This window comes from Haliotis rubra, unplaced genomic scaffold, assembly GCF_003918875.1.
Source record: "Haliotis rubra isolate DU_JTF1 unplaced genomic scaffold, ASM391887v1 Scf877, whole genome shotgun sequence".
In the NCBI taxonomy this organism is placed as follows: domain Eukaryota; kingdom Metazoa; phylum Mollusca; class Gastropoda; order Lepetellida; family Haliotidae; genus Haliotis; species Haliotis rubra.
In genome coordinates, this window is record NW_025767609.1 from 392,209 (window position 1) to 399,659 (window position 7,451).

Consider the following 7,451-nt stretch of genomic DNA (forward strand, 5'->3'; position numbering starts at 1 on the left):
GGTTGAAATTTCACGCAATTTTGAAAGTGTAAAAAAGGAAATGCCTTCAAATATACTTTGAATTTACATGGACTTATGTGTATGTGTAAGCCTGTGAATACACAATACCATTTGGAAAGTGGTCAAATGTAGCATATGTTAGATTTGGGATTGCACTTTCTCAGCATACAACGTCAGCCATCTCACCCACCCAACCACCTCTGCTTTCATGTTTTGACGATAAGGTACCTGACTCTGAGGATATAGGTTCGAATCCCTTATGGGACTCAACCCAACAAAAAGTATTAAAATCTGTACTTTACTGAGAAAGTGTATCCATCTCAGCCCGGTTGTGTTACTATATGTTTGAAATATATCCTATGTGCCATTAAATATTAACTCGGTCTCCCTACTTCTCGGAGTTACACATTCTTAAGGATTGACTTGCAGTTTGTCCATTAACAACAACAATGTCTAAACTTGGTAAAGGATTAGATGATTGTCCTCCGATACAAACGAGACTAGTAAAGAAATTCTTAAAATTCCAAACTAGTGTAACGACTATCCTCCTTGTTGCTTGAGATGTAATGTGAATGAAAGGCAAGAGTTACTTCTCCATATATACCTCTCTAAGGTAGATGACACTGGAACTTCTATCCTGTCCCAGACCATTCTATAATATTCTGTCTAGGTGTGGCAAAGTCTACACATAGCACGTCATTGCCCCTTACTGAATCTGCAGGTACAATGTATAACAGTTTATACACTGCAGCACCTAGAATAACACAGCCTCATAAATAGTACAAGGTTAACGCTGATCATGTTTGTTGTTTATGTCATAACGTTTGCCTTTGATAACATTATCATATAATTCTGGTTCTTTTATAACTCTAGGTTTATCCTAAGGTATCAATCGTTTCTAAATATATATGGTTCTGGAACAACGATATCCCATTCTCTGTCTAGGACTGTCTCATTCCCATGTCATGATGCTTTGCAATCTCCTATGGAGTTCTTTCCCAGAATTAGGCTGGTCAATGTTCTGCCTATTCTGTTTCAGGTTTTGATAGGCAACCCAGATACCATGATGTCACGATGAGATAGTTCATAGTGGTTCGCTACAATGAGTATTCCAAGAAAGGAAGGATGCGTATCATGGCTTGATTGTTCCGTGCCCATTGTTCAAGTGCTGGTTTGATGCCCATGAAGGATTCCTGCATGATGTGTCTTGAAATGGGTTCAGGTCATCTCAGCAAGACTACTAGAGTTCCTGCAGCCTGGAGGAGGAGTCCTGAATCATGACCATGATCATGAACTGCCTGAGGCCATCAAGTCTCCCAATCTGCCCTGTCTCTGATGTCGAATGCGCGTCCGTTTTGATGCCACGAATAAACCAGTTTTGGGATTTACTAATAGGGTTTAGTCCCAGAACAGCACGCACATTAGTTGCATGAAAACATGGAGAATTGCACCTGAGAGACCGCGTCATTTTTATAATCATTCCTGTTTCAAAAGAAATGCCCTTGCTCAGTGCTGGCGCTGAACGTTATTTGAAATGAGCTTATATGAGTCTGTTTCAGAAGGAAACTGAAACGACGTTTCGTTACATATATATCCACTTATTTTCCATTCAGTGAACATTATAGTGAAGAATATGGTCAAGCCATTAAGTATTTGACTCAAAACAAAGCCACAACAGCCCACAAAGGGGACTCAAACCACCGGAAGCCTGACAAGTTCTAAAAGCTAAATCAGCCCAGGTCACCCGCTCCTTCAAGGTTACCTGTATAGCCCATAATGATGCCAAAGCCAGCACCCGGATATAGTGGTATGGAGAGCCTGGTGAGTTCATTTGAGTTTTACTAAAATCATTTGAATACTGACACGAATGAATGCGAAGCGATTATAATTCAGCATGTATGCGTTTTGTTAAACCCTGATGCAAAAGTTTATATTTTAGATAGTGTTTGCGGCCATCCAACTTTCATAGACAAAATCATGTGTAAGCCTCCTGAGCTCTTTTTTTATAATGGTAGCTACGTCCCCATAATTATGTAACTCCAAGATTTGTATGCAATGTGAATCATTGTAAGTAGTAGTTCGAATAATGAGTAAATTAATTTAACACTGCTATAATACTCCAGTTATATTAAGTTCACACTACAGCAATATGTTTGTTTGCTGTCGTGACTACGCCTAGAGCTGAGGTCACATCCGGCTGCTGCTGCTGCTGCCCACGAAGACTAAGCACCCCCGTGCCGCTACACAGGCCTGAGTTAATGCTCATGTTTGTTGTCTTTTCTGTATAGCTTAAAAGTAGTATATTTTGTTTATTTGTTGTGAAAACGTCACACAACATAACTTTTATGGAGGCGGCTCCATAAATAAATGAGTTTGGACCAGACAATCCAGTGATCAGCATCGATCTACAATTGAAAAGGATGACAAGTTTCGCCCAAGTCATCGAGTCTGGACCACTGATCCCGTTAGTTGCCCTGACGACAAGCATGGACCCTGAAGACCTAATTCTAACTCGGAACTTCACGGTCTACATAATTGTGAGTATCTATTATGTCCTCACCACCTAGCTAAACATAGCAGGCTTAGTACATGGTCAATCACTTCGGTCAACTGTTAGAAATGAAGACACAAATTAAGACTGTCCATTGTAATGCTAATCAATAATGTTGTATTTGCAGATTGAACCATTTATGTGAGCATTAGTTTCTTTAAAAAGTCGTGTTTAATACAGTTGTAAGGAATCTCAATTTCTGTGGTTTTAATGTGATTGTTATAAAAGTTCTTAGGTCACATCAATCTCTGATCTTGAGCAAACTGTATGTAACCGATGAAGTGGAATACGGCCACATATACCGAATTTTATAATTTTACAATTCATGTTATTTCACATCGGTAATTAAATCGTGGTCCATTGAAATTCAGGACGAGCGCAAATTACGTGTTAGTTATGATGTGTTGCAGGATGATCTTGCTATATACCACATTGTGGCACAAAGGGCAGAGGCCCTATCACATCCAACAAGATATGAAGATCGTCTAAACAAGGCCCTTCAGTAATGGTGGACCCTTTACAGATAGCGGATAGCTGGTAACACACAGCTTTTTAGGACATTGACCATCCTGAAGGACCATTACCAATGTCATCATCTTTGCACAGTGTGTGTTCATTGAGGTGATCATGGTATCCCCAACCAAAACCACCACAGCCAGGTACCAAGATATCTCCCATAATTGTTGTGCAGTTTTAAATCATGTACCCAACAGCCGATAAAGCCAAACATAAAATAGTAAAATGAAATAAAATAATTTTAAAAGTTGTCCCCAATGGTAGTTGGTAGCTTCACAGATGGGCAGTACCGTTTGTGTTTCAATGAAACTGGACAAATCACCACCCCATCACGAGACCATCATCATCATGACACATGTGACACACAAACGTATATCGGTATAGCCGACAAAGGATGGTGAAGCTGCTGCCCGCGCTACCGTCTTTGGCTTCACGCATCCTTGTCAAATCTTTGGTATCTGTTCCAACCGACGACCGAAGCAAATGTCATCTTAACAGTCATAATATATAACAACAACCAGCAGAAACATAAATAGTTAATACACCATACTCTGTTGTGCCTTGGGCCTATCAACACATTTTGTACACATCCAACACCAAACACTAACTCATACGCACGTTGCTTCTGTCCAATCCCGTGACACCCCTACACCTCAAAAGGAAGCAACACCACATCCAATGTATAGGAGATGGGGGCACTCAAGTAGGCATCAATAAATCACATCTGAAGTAAATCCAGCCATAGAACAACACCCACTTTGGCTGTCATTCCAGCTCTTTGGAGGAGGCCACATCCCATCCCATCACATTCCAGGCATACTCATGACCACTTGAAAGGTGAGGATCCTCCATTTACAAAGCATCGTAATCACACCGCATTGATCACGGGCATTATAACAAGTATTGGTCACAGGCATCCTTAACACGTATTGGTAAGGGTTATCCTAAGAAGAACTGATCGGTAATTGGTAACGGACATCCAACATTCTCAGGAACGGACATCTTAACAAGTGGCTGGTAATTGGTAACAAGCATCTTAACAAGCATTGGTAACAGGCATCCCAACAAGGCATTGAACGGATCCGAATCATGACCAGACATCCCAATCATCATGATCTTTAACAAGCATTATCACAGGTGATCTTAACAGACATCAATGATCCATGCATTATCACATGAATCCGACCCGAATGGACCCGAATCAACGGACCCACACACAGGACCCAACAGAACGAACAAGACACAGGACACAGAAGAATCCGAACACACACATCTAACGGCACATCACAGGTGACCCAGACCACAGGACCCAAGACATCCCAATCACAGGACCGAGACCAACGACCCAACGGCATGCAACAGGTGACCCAACAAAAATACAGGACGGAAGACGGAATAAAAACACAGGACAGGCATCTTAACACGTATGGTCAAGGTATCTTAACAGAAGGAATGGAATGGAATAAAGAAGCAGACAGTGGAATGGCATACGTGGTGGTATCTTAATGGGGCATTGGTAACGGGTATCTTAACAGAATTGGTAATGGAATCGCATAGAATGAAGAACATCTAATGCATGGAATCGACCCGGACAAGCACAGGACCAGACACGAACATTGACACACACAGACAGCCCACAACACAGGAGACCGGAATGCATGAATCGGCATCTTAACAAAGTGGCAGACATCCGAACAGACCAGACCCAAGAAACAGCCCATCCCCCTGTGTTTTGGTAATGGTCTTGAACCGTTATAACGCAAGCCACCGTGGATAGTGGAGACCCCAACCGAGCATGAGCACACACAAAAGATGTGTGGAATATGGAGTGGACACAAGGAACAAGCAGTAACTGAAACTGCCAGCATGGCCAACACGGGCTGAACGGAACACAAACAGCCCAGAATCAACACAAATGGCCCAGACAGGAAACACAAAACACCTTGATTTCCATTTGAACTGGCAAATAATCATATTTGCTCAATTGTCTTTTCAAATACATCGTATCCTCCGTGAATACACAATACCATTTGGGAAGTGGTCAAATGTAGCATATGTTAGATTTTGGATTGCACTTTCTCAGCATACAACGTCTGCCATCTCACCCACCCAAACACCTCCCTTATGGGACTCAACCCAACAAACAGTATTAGAATCTGTACTTTACTGAGAAAGTGTATCCATCTAAGCCCGGTTGTTTTACTATATGTTTGAAATATATCCTATGTGCCATTAAATATTAACTCGGTCTCCCTACTACTCGGAGTTACACATTCTTAAGAATTGATTTGCAGTTTGTCCATTAACAACAACAATGTCTAAACTTGGTAAAGGATTAGATGATTGAGACAGACAGACAGACAGACAGGTTTTATTCAGTAATGTAGGCACCGTGGCCCATAGTACAGTTGAATTTTCATTTTAACAAATATTGGTCACGTGACACGAAATTATGGTTTTACATGTGATTTTAGGATGGACATCAAATATTTTATGAAAATGGCAGCTGATTTAATAGTGACATCGTTATTAGAATTAAGTATTTTATATATCGTTTGTGGGGCATCATTAAAGCATTTTAGATACTTCTTCGGCCAGCAGAGAATGCCTCACAGTCTAATAATAAGTGACGTTCGTCTCAGTTTTACCAGAAGAACAATGAGAACATGATAAATCTTCCAATGTATTTTTATCTTTTCTATAACGCTGTATTTTTAAGGCATGTAGAGAGATTCTAAATTTTACAAAAATTTCTTAAAAGGGACTTATCATTAAGGACCCTAATATATTTTTCAGGTCCGAACATCGATTTACATTGTGAATAATGACTTAGAAAACTCGATGAATTTACTGATGCGTGCCAATTCTGAATATATATATCTTTTATTCGTTGCTTAAAAGTTAACAAAACATTTTTATATCACCAACATCTTGCTTAAACCAAACATAAGAAAACCCGCTTGAAAATAACACATTTCGGACACCAGAAGCCCAAGAATACTTTCCACGTTTGTCTAGGGATAATAATAATTGATAGCTTTGATAGGGGTAGCGATAATCAGGCATTCTTATAAGTTTAATCCAGTATCTGATAGCTCTCATTTGACTCTCAATATGCATGCTATAGCGGCCTGTATCGCCAAGTACGGCTTTGTTGGAAGCAAATTTACCTACAGTAAGAAATCTTTTAAAATATGATGCATGCACATTTTCTATAGCTTCGAAATAGTTTACTCCCCAAATTTCAGATCCATATAACAATATTGGTGCTATTTTAGTGTCAAAAGTAAGCAAGCTGAGTCAAATGAAATAAACTTATTAGCCTTAAACAGTTTAAAAATAGGAAATAATGCCTTCTTAGCTTGTGCTGCAAGGGTTTTAGATGCCATGGACCAATTTAATCGGCTGGAAAATAGAAGACCCAAATATTTATAATATGAAACAACATTAATACTTTTGCCACGGAATAACCATTTTTCAGAATGTGCCACTATACCCCCATTTCTAAAGACAACTATGTTAGATTTTTCCATATTCAACTCTAGTCCCCATGTGTCACAAAATGTTTGAAGAATATTTATCTGTCTCTGCAGTCCGTTTACCATGAATGAAAACGTAACAATATCATCTGCAAAGAGAAGCAAAAGTAAATCTTTGATTTGGGGAGTAACAAATATTCCATTATTACACGATTTATACATATCATCTACAAGTTCATTAATAAAGAAGATGAAGAGTACGGGGCTTATTACACAGCCTTGTCGCACACCAACGGAAGTGTTAAACGATTCAGTGTTGCCAGAATTAGTTCTAACACAGGCTGCAACAGAGTCATACATGCTTCTTAAAATATTATACATTTTGCCATGGCATCCTTTGGTATGTAACATAAATAGCAATTTCTTACGGTCAACAAAATCAAAGGCTTTCTTAAAGTCGATGAAAGCGCAATAGAATCTCCCTTTGGTCTGCAGAGGTACTTTGTACATAATGACTGTAATATAAATAAATTATCAGTTGTACTATAATCGGATCTAAAACCAGCTTGAGCCTCGTCAAGTAGCTCGTTTAGATCAACCCAGGCGCGTAAACGCTTTTCTAATATATTAGCAAATAATTTTCCAGAAATGTTTAGAAGAGATATTCCACGATAGTTGCATGGTTCTGATACACTCCCAGACTTGAATAAAGGGACAATCATACCTATATTCCATACCGATGGGAATTTACCACTATCAAGAACTACATTAAATAAATCTTTCAAATATGACACTAAAGAAGTAAAAGTAGATTTGTAAAATGAGGGAGGGATACCGTCATGCCCCGCTGCCTTATTCCATTTCAATTCATTTATAGATTTTATTACCTCATCTTCGGTAATTGA